The 20,767-nt window shown below is 42.0% G+C and overlaps 3 non-coding genes across 3 annotated transcripts; 2 read left to right on the plus strand and 1 right to left on the minus strand.

The window, feature by feature from the left end:
- Positions 1-6,918: 6,918 nt before the first annotated feature.
- LOC140317234 (U5 spliceosomal RNA) lies at positions 6,919-7,034 on the plus strand. The gene has a single exon (XR_011917566.1). It is a non-coding gene; the product is annotated as a U5 spliceosomal RNA (small nuclear RNA).
- A 306-nt stretch (positions 7,035-7,340) lies between these two features.
- Positions 7,341-7,524, plus strand: LOC140317113 (U2 spliceosomal RNA). Its single transcript, XR_011917459.1, has one exon. It is a non-coding gene; the product is annotated as a U2 spliceosomal RNA (small nuclear RNA).
- A 3,020-nt stretch (positions 7,525-10,544) lies between these two features.
- On the minus strand, positions 10,545-10,660 carry LOC140317375 (U5 spliceosomal RNA). Its single transcript, XR_011917695.1, has one exon. It is a non-coding gene; the product is annotated as a U5 spliceosomal RNA (small nuclear RNA).
- Between the last annotated feature and the right edge of the window lie 10,107 nt (positions 10,661-20,767).

A 20,767-nucleotide genomic window follows, 5' to 3' on the forward strand; every position in this document is an offset into this window, starting at 1 on the left:
TGCTTGAAATATATGTAGAAATGGGTACATATGAAGGACAAAGCAGTGTTAACTTAGTTTGAGTGAAGGAATTCATTTTATACATAAAATCCCAAATCATGCAGAACGTATGAAAAGAAGCTTATTCTCGGATTCCTGATCCTTCAGTTTTGCTCTTTCTTCTACTGCAAAAATACAATGTTGTTCTTTGTTGAAGTCGATCTAGACATTGATAAATATGAAGGAAAAAGCAGTTTTAACTTGGTTTGAGTGAATGAATTCATTTTATACATAAAATCCGAAATCGTGCAGAACTCATGAAAATAAGCTTATTCTCGGATTCCTAAAACTTTTGATTTGCTCTTTCTTTTATTGCAAAGTACAACGTTGTTTTTTTGTTTAAATCTATCGAGACATTGATAAATATGAAGGTAAAAGCCGTTTTAACATAGTTTGAGTGAAGGAATTAATTTTATAGATAAAATCCCAAACCATATAGAACTCCTCAAAAGGGGCGTATGACTTAATCACAAGTGTGGCTCTTTCTCATTCAGGGTAGTATGAGGAAGTTTATGCTTGAAATATATGTAGAAATGGGTACATATGAAGGACAAAGCAGTGTTAACTTAGTTTGCGTGAAGGAATTCATTTTATACATAAAATCCGAAATCGTGCAGAACTCATGAAAATAAGCTTATTCTCGGATTCCTAAAACTTTTGATTTGCACTTTCTTTTACTGCAAAGTACAATTTTTTTTTTGTTGAAATCTATCTAGACATTGATAAATACCAGCCGAAACTCTGCTGCCGCTTTTGATAATTTATGGGTGGGCATTCTTACCTTTTCTTACCCGCTTTTTACAAATTATGATCTTACATTCACACCTACTTGCAGTCGAACACCTTCTCATCCACTTATGATCATGTGCGGTTGGGCTTTCGCACCTTTTCTTACCCATTTTTCAGTAATTATGGGTGGACATTCAGACCTTCTTGCAGCCGAAAACCTCCGCTCCTCTTTTGATCATACATTGTCGGGCATTCACACCTTGTCTTACCCGCTTTTTACAAACTTTAGTCGGTCATTCAAACCTTCTTGCAGCTGAACCACCTCCGCTCCCTGTTTTGATCATATATGGTCTGGCAATAGTACCTTTTCTTACCCGTTTGTGAGTAATTATGGCTGGACATTCACACCTACTTGCAGCCGAAAACAACCTCTCCCGCTTTTGATGATATATGGTCCGGCATTCTTACCTTTTCTAACACATTTTTCAGCAATTATGGTCGGACATTCACACCTACTCACAGACGAACACCTCCGCTCCCACATTTGATAGTGTATAGTCGGGCATTCTCACCCTTTCTCAACAGCTTTTTGCAAATTATGATCTGATATTCACACCTACTTGCAGTCGAACAGCTCTGCTCCCGCTTTTGATTATGTTTGGTTGGATATTCGAACATTTTCTTAACTGCTTTTTACAAACTTTGGTCGGACGTTCACACCGTCTTGCAGCCGAATACCTCCGCTTCCGCTTTTGATGGTATATAGTCGGGCATTCGAGCCTTTTCTTACCCGCCTATTACTTACTATGGTTGGACATTCAAACCTTCTTGTAGCCGAACACATCCGCTCCTGCTTTTGATGATGTATGATTTGGCATTCGCACCTTTTCTTACCCATTTTTCAGTAATTTTTGGTCGGACATTCAGACCTTCTTGCACCTGAACACCTCTGCTCCCGCTTTTGATGGTGTATAGTCGGGCTTTCGAGCCTTTTCTTCCCCGATTTTTACAAATTGTGGTTGGACATTCAGACCTTGCAGCCGAAAACCTCCGCTCCCTCTTTTGATCATACATTGTCGGGCATTCGCCCCTTGTCTTACACGGTTTTTACAAACTTTATTCAGACATTCACACCTTCTAGCTGAACCACCTCCATTCCCTGTTTTGATCATGTGTGGTCTGGAAATACTACCTTTTCTTCCCCCGTTTGTGAGTAATTATGGCTGGACATTCACACCTACTTGCAGCCGAAAAACCACCTCTCCCGCTTTTGATGATGTATTGTCCGGCATTCTAGTCTTTTCTATCACATTTTTCAGCAATTATGATCTGACATTCACACCTACTTGCAGTCGAACAGCTCTGCTCCCGCTTTTGATTATGTTCGGTTGGATATTCAAACCTTTTCTTAACTGCTTTTTACAAACTTTGGTCGGACGTTCACACCTTCTTGCAGCCGAACACCTCCGCTTCCGCTTTTGATGGTATATATTCGGGTTTTCGAACCTTCTCTTACGCGCTTTTTACAAACCATGGTTGTACTTTCATACCTTCTTGTAGCTGAACAACTCCACTCCTGCTTTTGATGATTTATGGTTGGACATTCGCATCTTTTCCTACCCATTTTTCAGTAATTATGGGTGGATATTCACACCTTCTTGCAGCTGAACACCTCCTCTCCCGCTAATGATCATGTAAGGTTTGATATTCGAAAATTTTCTTTCATGTTTTAAAGCAATTATTAATGGACATTCACACCTACTTGCAGCCGAACACCACCTCTCCCGCTTTTGATGATGTATGGACCGGCATTCTTACCTTTTCTAACACATTTTTCAGCAATTATGGTTGGAGAATCACACCTACTCACAGCCGAACAACTCCGCTACCGCATTTGATGGTGTATAGTCGGGATTTCTCACCCTTTCTCATCAGCTTTTTGCAAATTATTCTCTGACATTCACACCTACTTGCAGTCGAACAGCTCTGCTCCCGCTTTTGATTATGTTTGGTTAGATATTCGAACCCTTTCTTAACTGCTTTTTCACAAACTTTGGTCAGACGTTCACACCTTCTTGCAGCCGAACACCTACGCTTCCGGTTTTGATAGTGTATATTCGGGCATACGAACCTTTTCTTACCCGCTTTTTACAAACCATGGTCGGACTTTCACACCTTCTCTTAGCTGAACAACTCCGCTCCCTCTTTTGATTGTGTACAGTCGGGTATTTTAACCTTTTCTTACCCGCTTTTTACCAACTATGATCGGACATTCACACCGTCTTACAGCGGAAAACCTCCGCTACCTCTTTTGATGGTGTATGTTCGGGCATTCGAACCTTTTCTTACCCGCTTTTTAAAACCAGGGTCGGAATTTCACACCTTTTAGTAGCCGAACAACTCCGCTCCCGCTATTGATTGTGTACAGTCGGGTATTTTAACCTTTTCTTACCCGCTTTTTACCAACTATGGTCGGACATTCACACCTTCTTACAGCGGAACACCTCCGCTCCCTCTTTTGATGGTGTATGTTTGGGCATTCGAACCTTTTCTTACCCGCTTTTTACAAACTATGGTCGGACATTCAAACCTTCTTGTAGCCGAACACATCCACTCGTGCATTTGATGATGTATGGTTGGGAATTCGCACCTTTTCTTACCCATTTTTCAGTAATTATGGGTGGACATTCACACCTTCTTGCAGCTGAACACCTCCTCTCCCGCTTATTATCATGTGCGGTTTGATATTCGAAAATTCTCTTTCATGTTTTCTAGCAATTATTGATGGACATTCAGACCTTCTTGCAGCTGAACACCTCCGCTTCAGCTTTTGATGGTGTATAGTCGGGCTTTCGAGCCTTTTCTTCCCCGGATTTTACAAATTATGGTTGGACATTCAGACCTTCTTTCAGCTGAAAACCTCCGCTCCCTCTTTTGATCATACATTGTCGGGCATTCGCACCTTTTCTTACCCGCTTTTTACAAACTTTAGTCGGACATTAACACCTTCTTGCAGCTTAACCACCTCCGCTCCCTGTTTTGATCATGTATGGTCTGGCAATACTACCTTTTCTTACCCATTTGTGAGTAATTATGGCTGGACATTCACACCTACTTGCAGCCGAACACCACCTCTCCCGCTTTTGATGATGTATTGACCGGCATTCTTACCTTTTCTAACACATTTTTCAGCAATTATGGTTGGAGATTCACACCTACTCACAGCCGAACACCTCCGCTCCCGCATTTGATGGTGTATATTCGGGCATACGAACCTGTTCTTACCCGCTTTTTACAAACCATGGTCGGACTTTCACACCTTCTTGTAGCTGAACAACTCCGCTCCCTCTTTTGATTGTGTACAGTCGGGCATACAAACCTGTTCTTACCCGCTTTTTACAAACTATGGTTGGATATTCAAACCTTCTTGTAGCCGAACACATCCACTCCTGCTTTTGATGATGTATGGTTGGGCATTCTTACCTTTTCTTACCCATTTTTCAGCAATTATGGTTGGAGATTCACACCTACTCACAGCCGAACACCTCCGCTCCCGCATTTGATGGTGTATATTCGGGCATACGAACCTGTTCTTACCCGCTTTTTACAAACCATGGTCGGACTTTCACACCTTCTTGTAGCTGAACAACTCCGCTCCCTCTTTTGATTGTGTACAGTCGGGCATACAAACCTGTTCTTACCCGCTTTTTACAAACTATGGTTGGACATTCAAACCTTCTTGTAGCCGAACACATCCACTCCTGCTTTTGATGATGTATGGTTGGGCATTCGCACCTTTTCTTACCCATTTTTCAGTAATTATGGGTGGATATTCACACCTTCTTGCAGCCAAACACCTCCGCTCCCTGTTTTGATCATGTATGTTTTGACATTCGCACCTTTTCTCACCTGCTTTTTACTATTGTCGTTCAATCACAGCTTCCTCTCCACCATACTTGTATGGTAGGAAATTCTCACCCACTCTCATCCGAAGACCTCTCCTCCCGCTTTTGTTAATATTTAGTCGGGCATTCGAACCTTTTCTTACCCACTTTTTACAAATTATGGTCGAACATTCACACCTACTTGCAGCTGAATACTTCCGCCCCACCTTTCAGTGATGTATGGTTGGCATTTGCACCTTTTGTTACCCTCTTTTTATACTGATTGCTGAAGATTAAGTTGTTCTTTCTCAAACTACAATTTTTTTTTAATTGTTGAAACTTGATTTGAAGTGGATAAATAAGGAGGACAAACAGTTTTAAGTCACGCTGATAGAAGAAATTTATTTTATAGCAAAATCTGTATTTCGTCATATGTCGAGAGATGCTTATTGCTGAAGAAGTTCTTTCTCATTCTACAAAGTACAACGTTGTTTATCGTTGAAACTTGATTAGACATGAATAAATATGAAGGACAAAGCAGTCTTAACTTGGTTTGAGTTAATTAATTCGTTTTATAGGAGAATCCGAATTCGTGCTTATTTTCGGATTCCTGAAGAATGAGTCTGGTTCTTTCTCATAATACAAAGTTTGTTGTTTATTGTTGAAACTTCATCAGAAGTGAAGAAATAAATGAATGCCTATCAACAAATGTGGGATCTAAACTCTACTGCTTCCTCTAAAATAATTTCTTTTCTCAATTCAGAAATGTGTGTGTGTAAGTCACAACACCCGTGACACCAAAACGGCTTTCTTTTCTCTCTTTTCTCTACACTCTGCACTATGAGCACACACACCAAATCAGAAAGGCTTTTTTCTCTCTTTTCTACATTATGGACTGTGGGGACACAAAACCGCTCTCTCTTTTTTTTTTGGATTGTGTGCCAGGGCGTTGTCTCACGTATTAGATTATGCTTAAGATACGAATGGGTTTATCAGTCACATCAAAATCCATACATACTGATCCTCCCGTAATAAAATGGTCGGATCTTATCAAACACACTTTGTTTCTTGTGACAATCAAGTCAGCGAAACAGCGTATACACGTCAAGACACTGAATCAAGTTTGCCACAAGAACTCATAAGTTTGGCAGTATTGCTCTGCCGTCAGCAATCATACACCCATTTTATTTTCGTGAGACATGTGCAGGCACCTGTTCATCTACTGTTCTATCACTATGAATTAGTTTATCTATTATCAATAAGGATACTTCTACAACTACTATCAAAGTATGTCCAGACTTCTTATGTTGTCAGTTGCTATATATGAATAAGTGGGTAGCTACTGACAAGCATTAAGCATGTCACACAGCCCAAACATATAACATTTCAGGACACACCACACAGTTAACAACCACAGTGAAGTGTCAAAGCCCAAACATTCAACAGGACACTTACACAACACATTCAAATCAAACAGTCAGACAACATACAAGAACATATACCCCAGCCGGCATTGCTCCCTGCCTATTTTCCTACAGCTCACTATGTGTGCGCACACCTTTATTCACAAACTCTTCAACTTATACTCTTTTACCAAAGCTGCTACAGCTCGATTGGCCGAATACCCTTAGATCCTATTTCGGTGAATTTGACATCTGCCTTACATGTAACAGATTAGCGGTTTAGCAGTTTTAATTTAATTTGAGTGAAGGAATTCATTTTATAGCAAAATCCGAAATCGTGAAGCACTCATGAAAGTAAGCTTATTCTCGGATTCCTGAAACTTTAGATTTGCTCTTTCTTTTACTGCAAAGTACAACGTTGTTTTTTTTGTTTAAATCTTTCTAGACATGGTAAATATGAACGACAAGCAGTTTTAACATAGTTTGAGTGAAGGAATTCATTTTATAGATAAAATCCCAAGAGTCTGCATAGAAAAGAGAGTGAATGCGAAGTAGACTTTAACACGGCTATGGGAGCGAGCCGAGTGTCGGCTAACCGGGAGAATTGCTTGAAAGAAACGCGACACCGAATGAGCGGTCAGAACAAAGCCTCAATACGGGATTCTCGTGGTGTTTTTGTTGCTGCCTTGTCTTTTGCATAGAGTAAAAGACAAGGCAGCCATCGAATAGGGCCCGATTGTTCCTACTTGGTCAGCCGAGGAGCAAGGGGGGGGGGGCAAGCGTCTCAACCAAGCAAAGCTCACCATGGGGAAGGTGGCTATACCAACTAGCCTGATGCCCTGCTCCCGCAGTGACGGATAATCGTACTCTGGTTTCTCTTCATAACATACAAGTCTTTCGCCTTTTACTAAAGACTTCCGTGGAGAGCAGCACTAATGAGTTGTTTCTATTATTGGTAGGCTTTACCTTTGCGGGTGAAGCCCTTTCTGTCTGTGCAAAAGAAATCTTGCTACTTTGCAGAGTGACTTCTCTGAGTAGAGTCGCCTTACTTGTTGCGACTGTGCCGATGTTCGAAGCTGGAGTGCAAAGTTGTTGCTTGAATGGTGCTTGCTGGAGCATGCGGGAGTGCAAAGTTATACCATTTAAAAGGGCTGAAGAGTGCTCAGTGCAGCGGGTGGGCGGAGGTGCAACGTGACACTCTGGCCACCTATGGCCATAAAAAGAACACTGCTACAAGTGCGCATTGTGCCAGCAAGGGCCCTCGGACCTGAACCAGTGGACAGTTATCGCTTCTCGGCCTTTTGGCTAAGATCAAGTGTAGTATCTGTTCTTATCAGTTTAATATGTCCTCTATACGAGGACAACATATTAAATGGATTTTTAAGAATAGGAGTTGAAAAAGAAGCTTGCTCCGTTCACTCCAAGCCTCGACCCGGTACTGCAGTGCCGCTGGGAACGGTGCGCTCTCCTCTGCTCTTGTGAAAAAGCAAACAGCGGTGCAGGATGGAAGTTTCAGGGAGCCCAAGATGAAACTTTCTTTTAATCTGCTGAGAAAAGAGAGTGAATGCGAAGTGGACTTTAACACGGCTCTGGGAGCGAGCCGAGTGCGGGCTAACCGGGAGAATTGCTTGAAAGAAACGCGACACCGAATGAGTGGTCAGAACAAAGCCTCAATACGGTGTTCCCGTGGTGTTTGTGGCTGCCTTGTCTTTTGCACAGAGTAAAAGACAAGGCAGCCATCGAATAGATTGTTTCTACTTGGTCAGCCGAGGAGCAGGGGGGGGGGGGCAAGCGTCTCAACCAAGCAAAGCTCACCAAGTAGGAACAATCGGGCCCTTTTCGATGGCTGCAACACCTGAAAGAGATATTGATGCGAGACCCGATCAAATGCTTTTTCAAAGTCTAAATTTAAGATGACAAGCCGGGTGTTTCTGTCTCTAGCGTAATCAATGATGTCTCGAATCAGTACGAGGCTGTCGGTGAGTTGTCTCCCTGAGATGGCACAAGCTTGGTCTGGGTGAATTACCTCCTCTAAAACAGAGGACATCCATGTCGCTAAAACCTTGCTAAAAAGTTTACAGTCAAAGTTTAAAAGTGTGATGGGCCTCCAATTCTTTAGGTCAGTCTTATCATTTTTTTTATAAAGTAGAGTCACTATTCCCACTCTAAAACTGTCAGGCAGTCGGTCGAGTTTTTCAAAATCTTTAAAAACATCTAAAATGTCTGATGATAAAAGGTCCCAATAGGTCAGATAGAATTCTGCAGGAAGCCCGTCTAAACCCGGAGCTCGACTTCTCTTAAAACCTGTTAGGCATTTTTTTAACTCTAAAGCAGTAAAATTCTGTGTCAAGTGTGCATTCTCTTTTACGGTTTTGTCAACGAATTTTAAGATTTCTGCCGATGTTTCCAAGTGCACTGGTTTCTCTTTGTACATGTTACTATAAAAGGTATGTACAGTTTCAATCATCTCTTGTGTGGATTTTGTTAAAAACCCATCTTCTCTTTTTAGATTTTGAATACACTCCTTTTTATTTATAACTTTCTTTCTTTTTCACCTTCCTCAATTTCCTGCTCCCTGCTTCTTACAAAAATTCCTTTACTCTTTATTTCTGCTAAAACTGACATTTCCTTTTTGACATCTTTGATTTCTTCTTTAAAGTCTATGCCACACTGATTTAGTTTAAAGTAGCGCTGTAAGCGTTTATGTAGTCCCATCATACATCTATTCTCTTTCCTTTTTTTACGTTTACCTTGCTGTTTAAAAAAAGTCTGGGTCGTTTCCTTCACCATTTCCCACCATTGTGCATGTGTTTCGTAGAGGTCTTGAAGGGTCTGCCACTCTTTATAACATTCCCTGTACTGACTGACTATGATTTCATCCTCCAACAGGGAACAGTTGAGTTTCCACAGACCACTTCCTACCGTCACACCAGAAGGGGGTGAAAGGGTGCAGGAGAGCATAAGGTGGTCTGAAAAGAAAACAGGGGTTAATCTAACATCAGTGGGTGGGCAATCTCTAGTAAAGAAATAATCAATGCGAGAGGCTCTGGTGCCATCATGACTAAACCAGGTGAAGCCCTCCTCTCTGGGATGCATGGTTTTAAAACAGTCAGTAAGCTTAAAATCCCTGCATATGCCCTGAAGTAAAATCGAAGTCTTATCCACTTTAAAATCTACCCCTGCTCTTTTTCTATCTTTCCTGCTCAAGATACAGTTAAAATCCCCTCCTACAACTAAAGGTACTTGCCCTAGCATGTAAAGCTGTATATCTTCTAAAAGGTCATACCTTTCATTTTTTCCATTGAAACCATAAATATTTAAGAGGTTAAAGTCTTGACCCATAAAATTCAAGTGTGCTAAAAGTGCCCGTCCGTCTCTCACCATTGTGCTACCTTTCACCAGAACATGCGGATTTTTAATTAGAATGGCCACACCATCACTTTTATTTTGATTTGAGCCACTCCATATCGATAAATGGGGCGACTTTTCCTCCCATTGTCTATGGTTTTTTAAAAAAGGTAGTCCACATTCTTGTATTAAAAACACATCTGATTTTATGGAGTCTAAGAAGGATAAAATACTCTGGGCTCTTGTCTTTGATTTCACACTTCTCACATTTAGTGTTGAGAAGGTGAGAACCATTAAAAGCATAAAGGAAAGTAGATATGTCATTTTCGTTTTTCTAAGTTATCAAAACAAATTACACACAGGTTATTTCTTGGGAAACTAGCTCTTCCTTCATTTCTTTAGGTGAAAAGTGAGTAGGGTGATCTATATTTCCTTTTCGGACTCTCGGTGTTGGCCTCTGACGCAATGTTGCATTTAACTTTGAGTCCCTGGGGGTTGATTGCAGAGCTGAAGTTAAAAAGGAGACCTCATTTGGTGAGTCGGAGGGGAAGACTCTAGGTTCTTCCACTGAAGAACTGTCTGAAAGGGACCTAACTCTTCCCCTCATCTCTGATACCACTGGGGAATCAGAGGCTCAGATGCCGTCCTCTTTGGCTGTTGACCTTCGGGGAGGTGAGTATCTTCACTAGACTCACCTGTCTGCTCTTCCTCCTCATTTAGCGTAGCTCCACCCTCTGCCTGTGAATTCTCACAGACTTCAACACTGAGTGGTGAGGCCTCTACAGACCCCTCCCCTTTTTGCTCCTCACTTCCAATCCAAGCTTTTGGCGGGAAGTTTGAATTTATTGGGTCAACCTCTTCACTTTGTTCACCAACTGCCACCTTTGGTCCTTCTCTTTGTTGGCTTGACTGTGGCTTTACCGTCTTTAATTTGTTGGACTGAAGAGTGCTGCACTGAGCACTCTTCAGCCCTTTTAAATGGTATAACTTTGCACTCCCGCACGCTCCAGCAAGCACCATTCAAGCAACAACTTTGCACTCCAGCTTCGAACATCGGCACAGTCGCAACAAGTAAGGCGACTCTACTCAGAGAAGTCACTCTGCACAGTAAGAAGATTTCTTTTGCACAGACAGAAAGGGCTTTACCAGCAAAGGTAAAGCCTGCCAAAAATAGAAACAACTCATTAGTGCTGCTCTCCACAGAAATCTTTAGTAAAAGGCGAAAGACTTGTACGTTATGAAGAGAAACCAGAGTACGATTATCCGTCACTGCGGGAGCAGGGCAACAGGCTAGTTGGCATAGCCACCTTCCCCATGGTGAGCTTTGCTTGGTTGAGACGCTTGCTCCCCCCCCCCTTGCTCCTCGGCTGACCAACTAGGAACAATCGGGCCCTATTCGATGGCTGCCTTGTCTTTTACTCTGTGCAAAAGACAAGGCAGCAACAAAAACACCACGAGAATCCCGTATTGAGGCTTTGTTCTGATCGCTCATTCGGTGTCGCGTTTCTTTCAAGCAATTCTCCCGGTTAGCCCACACTCGGCTCGCTCCCATAGCCGTGTTAAAGTCTACTTCGCATTCACTCTCTTTTCTCAGCAGACTCTTGGGATTTTATCTATAAAATGAATTCCTTCACTCAAACTATGTGAAAACTGCTTTGTCCTTAATATTTACCATGTCTAGAAAGATTTAAACAAAAAAAACAACGTTGTACTTTGCAGTAAAAGAAAGAGCAAATCTAAAGTTTCAGGAATCCCAGAATAAGCTTACTTTCATGAGTTCTTCACGATTTCGGATTTTGCTATAAAATGAATTCCTTCACTCAAACTAAATTAAAACTGCTAAACCGCTAATCTGTTATATGTAAGGCAGATGTCAAATTCACCGAAATAGGATCAAAGGGTATTCGGCCAATCGAGCTGTAGCAGCTTCGGTAAAAGAGTATAAGTTGAAGAGTTTGTGAATAAAGGTGTGCGCACACATAGTGTGCTGTACGAAAATAGGCAGGGAGCAATGCCGGCTGGGGTATATGTTCTTGTATGTTGTCTGACTGTTTGATTTGAATGTGTTGTGTAAGTGTCCTGTTGAATGTTACATGTTTGGGCTTTGACACGCTTCACTGTGGTTGTTAACTGTGTGGTGTGTCCTGAAATGTTATATGTTTGGGCTGTGTGACATGCTTAATGCTTGTCAGTAGCTACCCACTTATTCATATATAGCAACTGACAACATAAGAAGTCCGGACATACTTTGATAGTAGTTGTAGAAGTATCCTTATTGATAATAGATCACTAATTCATAGTGATAGAACAGTAGATGAACAGGTGCTTGCACATGTCTCACGAAAATAAAATGGGTGTATGATTGCTGACGGCAGAGCAATACTGCCAAACTTATGAGTTCTTGTGGCAAACTTGATTCAGTGTCTTGACGTGTATACGCTGTTTCGCTGACTTGATTGTCACAAGAAACAAAGTGTGTTTGATAAGATCCGACCATTTTATTACGGGAGGATCAGTATGTATGGATTCTGATGTGACTGATAAACCCATTCGTATCTTAAGCATAATCTAATACGTGAGACAACGCCCTGGCACACGATAAAAAAAAAAAAAGAGAGAGAGCGGTTTTGTGTCCCCACAGTCCATAATGTAGAAAAGAGAGAAAAAACCCTTTCTGATTTGGTGTGTGTGCTCATAGTGCAGAGTGTAGAGAAAAGAAAGCCGTTTTGGTGTCACGGGTGTTGTGACTTACACACACACATTTCTAAATTGAGAAAGGAAATTATTTTAGAGGAAGCAGTAGAGATTAGATCCCACATTTGTTGATAGGCATTCATTTATTTCTTCACTTCTGATGAAGTTTCAACAATAAACAACAAACTTTGTATTATGAGAAAGAACCAGACTCAATCTTCAGGAATCCGAAAATAAGCTCTATTTTATGAGTTATGCACGAATTCGGATTCTCCTATAAAACGAATTCATTAACTCAAACCAAGTTAAGACTGCTTTGTCCTTCATATTTATTCATGTCTAATCAAGTTTCAACGATAAACAACGTTGTACTTTGTAGAATGAGAAAGAACTTCTTCAGCAATAAGCATCTCTCGACATATGACGAAATACAGATTTTGCTATAAAATTAATTCCTTCTATCAGCCTGACTTAAAACTGTTTGTCCTCCTTATTTATCCACTTCAAATCAAGTTTCAACAATTAAAAAAAATTTGTAGTTTGAGAAAGAACAACTTAATCTTCAGCAATCAGTATAAAAAGAGGTGCAAATGCCAACCATACATACCTAAAAGGTGGAGCGGAAGTATTCAGCTGCAAGTAGGTGTGAATGTTCGACCATAATTTGTAAAAAGCGGGTAAGAAAAGGTTCGAATGCCCGACTATATATTAACAAAAGCGGGAGGAGAGGTCTTCGGATGAGAGTGGGTGAGAATTTCCAACCATAATCTATAAAATACGGTGAAAAAAAATATGTGAATGCCTCATAGAACACTAAAAGCGGAAGTGTTCGGCTGCAAGAAGGTGTGAATGTCCGACTATATTTGGTGAAAAGCAGGTGAAGCAAGGTCTGAATGCCCAACCTTACATCATCAAAAGCGAGATCAGAGGTGTTTGGCTGCAAGAAGGCCATAGTTTGCCAAAAGCGGGTAAGCTGCGAATGACCGACTAAATATCAACAAAAGTGGGGGCGGAGGTCTTCGGATGCAAGTGGGTGTGAATATCCCACCATACAAGTATGGTGGAGAGGAAGCTGTGACCACTTTACCATAGTAAAAGGCGGGTGAGAGAAGGTGCGAATGTCAAACCATACATAATCAAAAAAGGGAGCGGAGGTGTTCTGCTGTAAGAAGGTGTGAATGTCCAACCATAGTTGGTAAAAAGCGGGTAAGAAAAGGTTAAAATACCCGACTGTACACAATCAATAGCGGGAGCGGAGTTGTTCGGCTACTAAAAGGTGTGAAAGTCCGACCATGGTTTGTAAAAAGCGGGTAAGAAAAGGTGCGAATGCCCGACAATGTATGATCAAAAGAGGGAGTGGAGGTTTTCGGCTGCAAGAAGGTCTGAATGTCCAACCATAATTTGTAAAAACCGGGGAAGAAAAGGCTCGAAAGCACGACTATACACCATCAAAAGTGGGAGCGGAGGTGTTCAGCTGCAAGAAGGTGTGAATGTCTACCCATAATTACTGAAAAAATGGGTAAGAAAAGGTGCAAATGCCTAACCATACATCATCAAAAGAGGGAGCGGAGGTGTTCCGCTGTAAGACGGTGTGAATGTCCGACCATAGATGGTAAAAAGCGGGTAAGAAAAGGTTAAATTACCCGACTGTACACAATCAAAAGAGGGAGCGGAGTTGTTCAGCTAAGAGAAGGTGTGAAAGTCCGACCTTGGTTTGTAAAAAGCGGGTAAGAAAAGGTTCGTATGCCCGAATATACACCATCAAAAGCGGAAGCGGAGGTGTTCGGCTGCAAGATATTGTGAACGTCCGACCAAAGTTTGTAAAAAGCAGTTAAGAAAAGGTTCGAATATCTAACCAAACATAATCAAAAGCGGGAGCAGAGCTGTTCGACTGGAAGTAGGTGTGAATGTCAGATCATAATTTGCAAAAAGCTGATGAGAAAGGGTGAGAATGCCCGACTATACACCATCAAATGCGGTAGCGGAGTTGTTCGGCTGTGAGTAGGTGTGAATCTCCAACCATAATTGCTGAAAAATGTGTTAGAAAAGGTAAAAATGCCGGTCCATACATAATCAAAATCGGGAGAGGTGGTGTTCAGCTGCAAGAAGGTCTAAATGTCCATCAATAATTGCTAGAAAACATGAAAGAAAATTTTCGAAAATCAAACCACACATGATAATAAGTGGGAGAGGAGGTGTTCAGCTGCAAGAAGGTGTGAATGTCCACCCATAATACCTGAAAAATGGGTAAAAAAAAGGTGCAAATGCCAAACCATGCATCATCAAAAGCAGGAGTGCATGTGTTCGGCTACAAGAAGGTGTGAACGTCCAACCAAAGTTTGTAAAAAGCAGTTAAGAAAAGGTTCGAATATCCAACCATACATAATCAAAAGCGGGAGCAGAGCTGTTCGACTGCAAGTAGGTGTGAATATCAGATCATAATTTGCAAAAAGCTGATGAGAAAGGGTGAGAATGCCCGACTATACACCATCAAATGCGGGAGCGGAGTTGTTCGGCTGTGAGTAGGTGTGAATCTCCGACCATAATTGCTGAAAAATGTGTTAGAAAAGGTAAGAATGCCGGTCCATACATCATCAAAAGCGAGAGAGGTTGTGTTCGGCTGCAAGTAGGTGTGAATGTCCAGCCATAATTACTCACAAACGGGTAAGAAAAGGTAGTATTGCCAGACCATATATGATCAAAACAGGGAGCGGAGGTGGTTCAGCTGCAAGAAGGTTTGAATGTCCAACTAAAGTTCAAATATATTAACAAAAGCGGGAGGAGAGGTCTTCGGATGAGAGTGGTTGAAAATTTCCAACCATAATGTATAAAATGCGGTGAAAAAAAGGTGTGATAGAACACTAAAAGGTGGAGCGGAAGTGTTCGGCTGCAAGAAGGTGTGAATGTTCGACTATATTTGGTGAAAAGCAGGTGAAGCAAGGTCTGAATGCCCAACCTTACATCATCAAAAGCGAGATCAGAGGTGTTTGGCTGCAAGAAGGCCATAGTTTGCCAAAAGCGGGTAAGGTGCGAATGTCCGACTAAATATCAACAAAATTTGGGGCGGAGATCTTCGGATGCAAGTGGGTGTGAATGTCCGACTATATTTGGTGAAAAGCAGGTGAAGCAAGGTCTGAATGCCCAACCTTACATCATCAAAAGCGAGATCAGAGGTGTTTGGCTGCAAGAAGGCCATAGTTTGCCAAAAGCGGGTAAGGTGCGAATGACCGACTAAATATCAACAAAAGTGGGGGCGGAGGTCTTCGGATGCAAGTGGGTGTGAATATCCCACCATACAAGTATGGTGGAGAGGAAGCTGTGAATGGCCGACCATAGTAAAAGGCGGGTGAGAGAAGGTGCGAATGTCAAACCATACATAATCAAAACAGGGAGCGGAGGTGTTCTGCTGTAAGAAGGTGTGAATGTCCAACCATAGTTGGTAAAAAGCGGGTAAGAAAAGGTTAAAATTCCCGACTGTACACAATCAATAGCGGGAGCGGAGTTGTTCGGCTACTAAAAGGTGTGAAAGTCCGACCATGGTTTGTAAAAAGCGGGTAAGAAAAGGTGCGAATGCCCGACAATGTATGATCAAAAGAGGGAGTGGAGGTTTTCAGCTGCAAGAAGGTCTGAATGTCCAACCATAATTTGTAAAAACCGGGGAAGAAAAGGCTCGAAAGCCCGACTATACACCATCAAAAGTGGGAGCGGAGGTGTTCAGCTGCAAGACGGTCTGAATGTCCATCAATAATTGCTAGAAAACATGAAAGAAAATTTTCGAATATCAAACTGCACATGATCATAAGCGGGAGAGGAGGTGTTCAGCTGCAAGAAGGTGTGAATGTCTACCCATAATTACTGAAAAATGGGTAAGAAAAGGTGCGAATGCCTAACCATACATCATCAAAAGAGGGAGCGGAGGTGTTCCGCTGTAAGACGGTGTGAATGTCCGACCATAGATGGTAAAAAGCGGGTAAGAAAAGGTTAAATTACCCGACTGTACACAATCAAAAGAGGGAGCGGAGTTGTTCAGCTAAGAGAAGGTGTGAAAGTCCGACCTTGGTTTGTAAAAAGCGGGTAAGAAAAGGTTCGTATGCCCGAATATACACTATCAAAACCGGAAGCGTAGGTGTTCGGCTGCAAGAAGGTGTGAACGTCCGACCAAAGTTTGTAAAAAGCAGTTAAGAAAAGGTTAGAATATCTAACCAAACATAATCAAAAGCGGGAGCAGAGCTGTTCAACTGGAAGTAGGTGTGAATGTCAGATCATAATTTGCAAAAAGCTGATGAGAAAGGGTGAGAATGCCCGACTATACATCATCAACTGCGGGAGCGGAGTTGTTCGGCTGTGAGTAGGTGTGAATCTCCGACCATAATTGCTGAAAAATGTGTTAGAAAAGGTAAAAATGCCGGTCCATACATCATCAAAATCGGGAGAGGTGGTGTTCAGCTGCAAGAAGGTCTAAATGTCCATCAATAATTGCTAGAAAACATGAAAGAAAATTTTCGAAAATCAAACCACACATGATCATAAGTGGGAGAGGAGGTGTTCAGCTGCAAGAAGGTGTGAATGTCCACCCATAATACCTGAAAAATGGGAAAAAAAAAGGTGCGAATGCCCAACCATACATCATCAAAAGCAGGAGTGCATGTGTTCGGCTACAAGAAGGTGTGAACGTCCAACCAAAGTTTGTAAAAAGCAGTTAAGAAAAGGTTCGAATATCCAACCAAACATAATCAAAAGCGGGAGCAGAGCTGTTCGACTGCAAGTAGGTGTGAATGTCAGATCATAATTTGCAAAAAGCTGATGAGAAAGGGTGAGAATGCCCGACTATACATCATCAAATGCGGGAGCGGAGTTGTTCGGCTGTGAGTAGGTGTGAATCTCCGACCATAATTGCTGAAAAATGTGTTAGAAAAGGTAAAAATGCCGGTACATACATCATCAAAAGTGAGAGAGGTTGTGTTCGGCTGCAAGTAGGTGTGAATGTCCAGCCATAATTACTCACAAACGGGTAAGAAAAGGTAGTATTGCCAGACCATATATGATCAAAACAGGGAGCGGAGGTGGTTCAGCTGCAAGAAGGTTTGAATGTCTCCGACTAAAGTTCAAATATATTAAAGAAAGCGGGAGGAGAGGTCTTCGGATGAGAGTGGTTGAAAATTTCCGACCATAATGTATAAAATGCGGTGAAAAAAAGGTGTGATAGAACACTAAAAGGTGGAGCGGAAGTGTTCGGCTGCAAGAAGGTGTGAATGTCCGACTATATTTGGTGAAAAGCAGGTGAAGCAAGGTCTGAATGCCCAACCTTACATCATCAAAAGCGAGATCAGAGGTGTTTGGCTGCAAGAAGGCAATAGTTTGCCAAAAGCGGGTAAGGTGCGAATGTCCGACTAAATATCAACAAAATTTGGGGCAGAGGTCTTCGGATGCAAGTGGGTGTTAATATCGAACCATACAAGTATGGTGGAGAGGAAGCTGTGAATAGCCGACCATAGTTTGGAAAAAGCGGGTAAGAAAAGGTTTGAATACCCGAACATACACCATCAAAAGAGGGAGCGGAGGTGTTCCGCTGTACGAAGGTGTGAATGTCCGACCATAGTTGGTAAAAAGCGGGTAAGAAAAGGTTAAAATACCCGACTGTACACAATCAATAGCGGGAGCGGATGTGTTCGGCTACAAGAAGGTGTGAAAGTCCGACCATGGTTTGTAAAAAGCGGGTAAGAAAAGGTGCGAATGTCCGACAATGTATGATCAAAAGAGAGAGCGGAGGTTTTCGGATACAAGAAGGTTTGAATGTCCCACCATAGTTTGTAAAAAGCGGGTAAGAAAAGGTTCGAATGCCCGACTATGCACAATCAATAGCGTGAGCGGATGTGTTCGGCTACAAGGTGTGAAAGTCCGATCATGGTTTGTAAAAACCGGGAAGAAAAGGCTCGAAAGCCCGACTATACACCATCAAAAAGAAGGTTTGAATGTCCATCAATAATTGCTTTGAAACAAGAAAGTAAATTTTCGAATATCAAACCGTACATGACCATAAGCGGGAGAGGAGGTGTTCCGCTGTAAGACAGTGTGAATGTCCGACCATAGTTGGTAAAAAGCGGGTAAGAAAAGGTTAAAATACCCGACTGTACACAATCAATAGCGGGAGCGGAGTTGTTCGGCTACTAAAAGGTGTGAAAGTCCGACCCTGGTTTGTAAAAAGCGGGTAAGAAAAGGTTCGAATGCCCGAACATACACCATCAAAAGAGGGAGCGGAGGTGTTCCGCTGTAAGACGGTGTGAATGTCCGATCATAGTTGGTAAAAAGCGGGTAAGAAAAGGTTAAAATACCCGACTGTACACAATCAAAAGAGGGAGCGGAGTTGTTCAGCTAAGAGAAGGTGTGAAAGTCCGACCATGGTTTGTAAAAAGCGGGTAAGAAAAGGTTCGTATGCCCGAATATACACTATCAAAACCGGAAGCGTAGGTGTTCGGCTGCAAGAAGGTGTGAACGTCCGACCAAAGTTTGTAAAAAAGCAGTTAAGAAAAGGTTCGAATATCTAACCAAACATAATCAAAAGCGGGAGCAGAGCTGTTCGACTGCAAGTAGGTGTGAATGTCAGAGAATAATTTGCAAAAAGCTGATGAAAAAGGGTGAGAAATCCCGACTATACACCATCAAATGCGGTAGCGGAGTTGTTCGGCTGTGAGTAGGTGTGATTCTCCAACCATAATTGCTGAAAAATGTGTTAGAAAAGGTAAGAATGCCGGTCCATACATCATCAAAAGCGGGAGAGGTGGTGTTCGGCTGCAAGTAGGTGTGAATGTCCATTAATAATTGCTTTAAAACATGAAAGAAAATTTTCGAATATCAAACCTTACATGATCATTAGCGGGAGAGGAGGTGTTCAGCTGCAAGAAGATGTGAATATCCACCCATAATTACTGAAAAATGGGTAGGAAAAGATGCGAATGTCCAACCATAAATTATCAAAAGCAGGAGTGGAGTTGTTCAGCTACAAGAAGGTATGAAAGTCCAACCATGGTTTGTAAAAAGCGGGGAAGAGAAGGTTCGAATACCCGAATATATACCATCAAAAGCGGAAGCGGGGGTGTTCGGCTGCAAGAAGGTGTGAACGTCCGACCAAAGTTTGTAAAAAGCAGTTAAGAAAAGGTTTGAATACCCAACCGAACATAATCAAAAGCGGGAGCAGAGCTGTTCGACTGCAAGTAGGTGTGAATGTCAGATCATAATTGCTGAAAAATGTGATAGAAAAGACTAGAATGCCGGACAATACATCATCAAAAGCGGGAGAGATTGTTTTTCGGCTGCAAGTAGATGTGAATGTCCAGCCATAATTACTCACAAACGGGGGAAGAAAAGTTAGTATTTCCAGACCACACATGATCAAAACAGGGAGTGGAGGTGGTTCAGCTGCAAGGTGTGAATGTCTGACTAAAGTTTGTAAAAACCGTGTAAGACAAGGGGCGAATGCCCGACAATGTATGATCAAAAGAGGGAGCGGAGGTTTTCGGCTGCAAGGTCTGAATGTCCAACCGTAATTTGTAAAAATCGGGGAAGAAAAGGCTCGAAAGCCCAACTATACACCATCAAAAGCGGGAGCAGAGGTGTTCAGGTGCAAGAAGGTCTGAATGTCCGACCAATAAATACTGAAAAATGGGTAAGAAAAGGTGCGAATGCCAAATCATACATCATCAAAAGCAGGAGCGGATGTGTTCGGCTACAAGAAGGTTTGAATGTCCACCCATAGTAAGTAATAGGTGGGTAAGAAAAGGCTCGAATGCCCGACTATACACCATCAAAAGCGGAAGCGGAGGTGTTCGGCTGCAAGACGGTGTGAACGTCCGACCAAAGTTTGTAAAAAGCATTAAGAAAATGTTCGAATATCCAACCAAACATAATCAAAAGCGGGAGCAGAGCTGTTCGACTGCAAGTAGGTGTGAATATCAGATCATAATTTGCAAAAAGCTGATGAGAAAGGGTGAGAATGCCCGACTATACACTATCAAATGTGGGAGCGGAGGTGTTCGTCTGTGAGTAGGTGTGAATGTCCGACCATAATTGCTGAAAAATGTGTTAGAAAAGGTAAGAATGCCGGACCATATATCATCAAAAGCGGGAGAGGTTGTGTTCGGCTGCAAGAAGGTGTGAATGTCCAGCCATAATTACTCACAAATGGGTAAGAAAAGGTACTATTGCCAGACCATATATGATCAAAACAGGGAGCGGAGGTGGTTCAGCTGCAAGAAGGTTTGAATGTCCGACTAAAGTTTGTAAAAAGCGGGTAAGACAAGGTGTGAATGCCCGACAATGTATGATCAAAAGAGGAGCGGAGGTTTTCGGCTGCAAGAAGGTCTGAATGTCCACCCATAATTACTGAAAAATGGGTAAGAAAAGGTGCGAAAGCCCAACCGCACATGATCATAAGTGGATGAGAAGGTAGTAAGTAGTGCAAGTAGGTGTGAATCTAAGATCATAATTTGTAAAAAGCGGGTAAGAAAAGGTAAGAATGCCCAACCATAAATTATCAAAAGCGGCAGCAGAGTTTCGGCTGCTATTTATCAATGTCTAGATAGATTTCAACAAAAAACAACGTTGTACTTTGCAGTAAAAGAAAGAGCAAATCAAAAGTTTTAGGAATCCGAGAATAAGCTTATTTTCATGAGT

This window comes from Leuresthes tenuis, unplaced genomic scaffold (genome assembly GCF_036924035.1).
Source record: "Leuresthes tenuis unplaced genomic scaffold, fLeuTen1.0.hap1 SCAF_10, whole genome shotgun sequence".
In the NCBI taxonomy this organism is placed as follows: domain Eukaryota; kingdom Metazoa; phylum Chordata; class Actinopteri; order Atheriniformes; family Atherinopsidae; genus Leuresthes; species Leuresthes tenuis.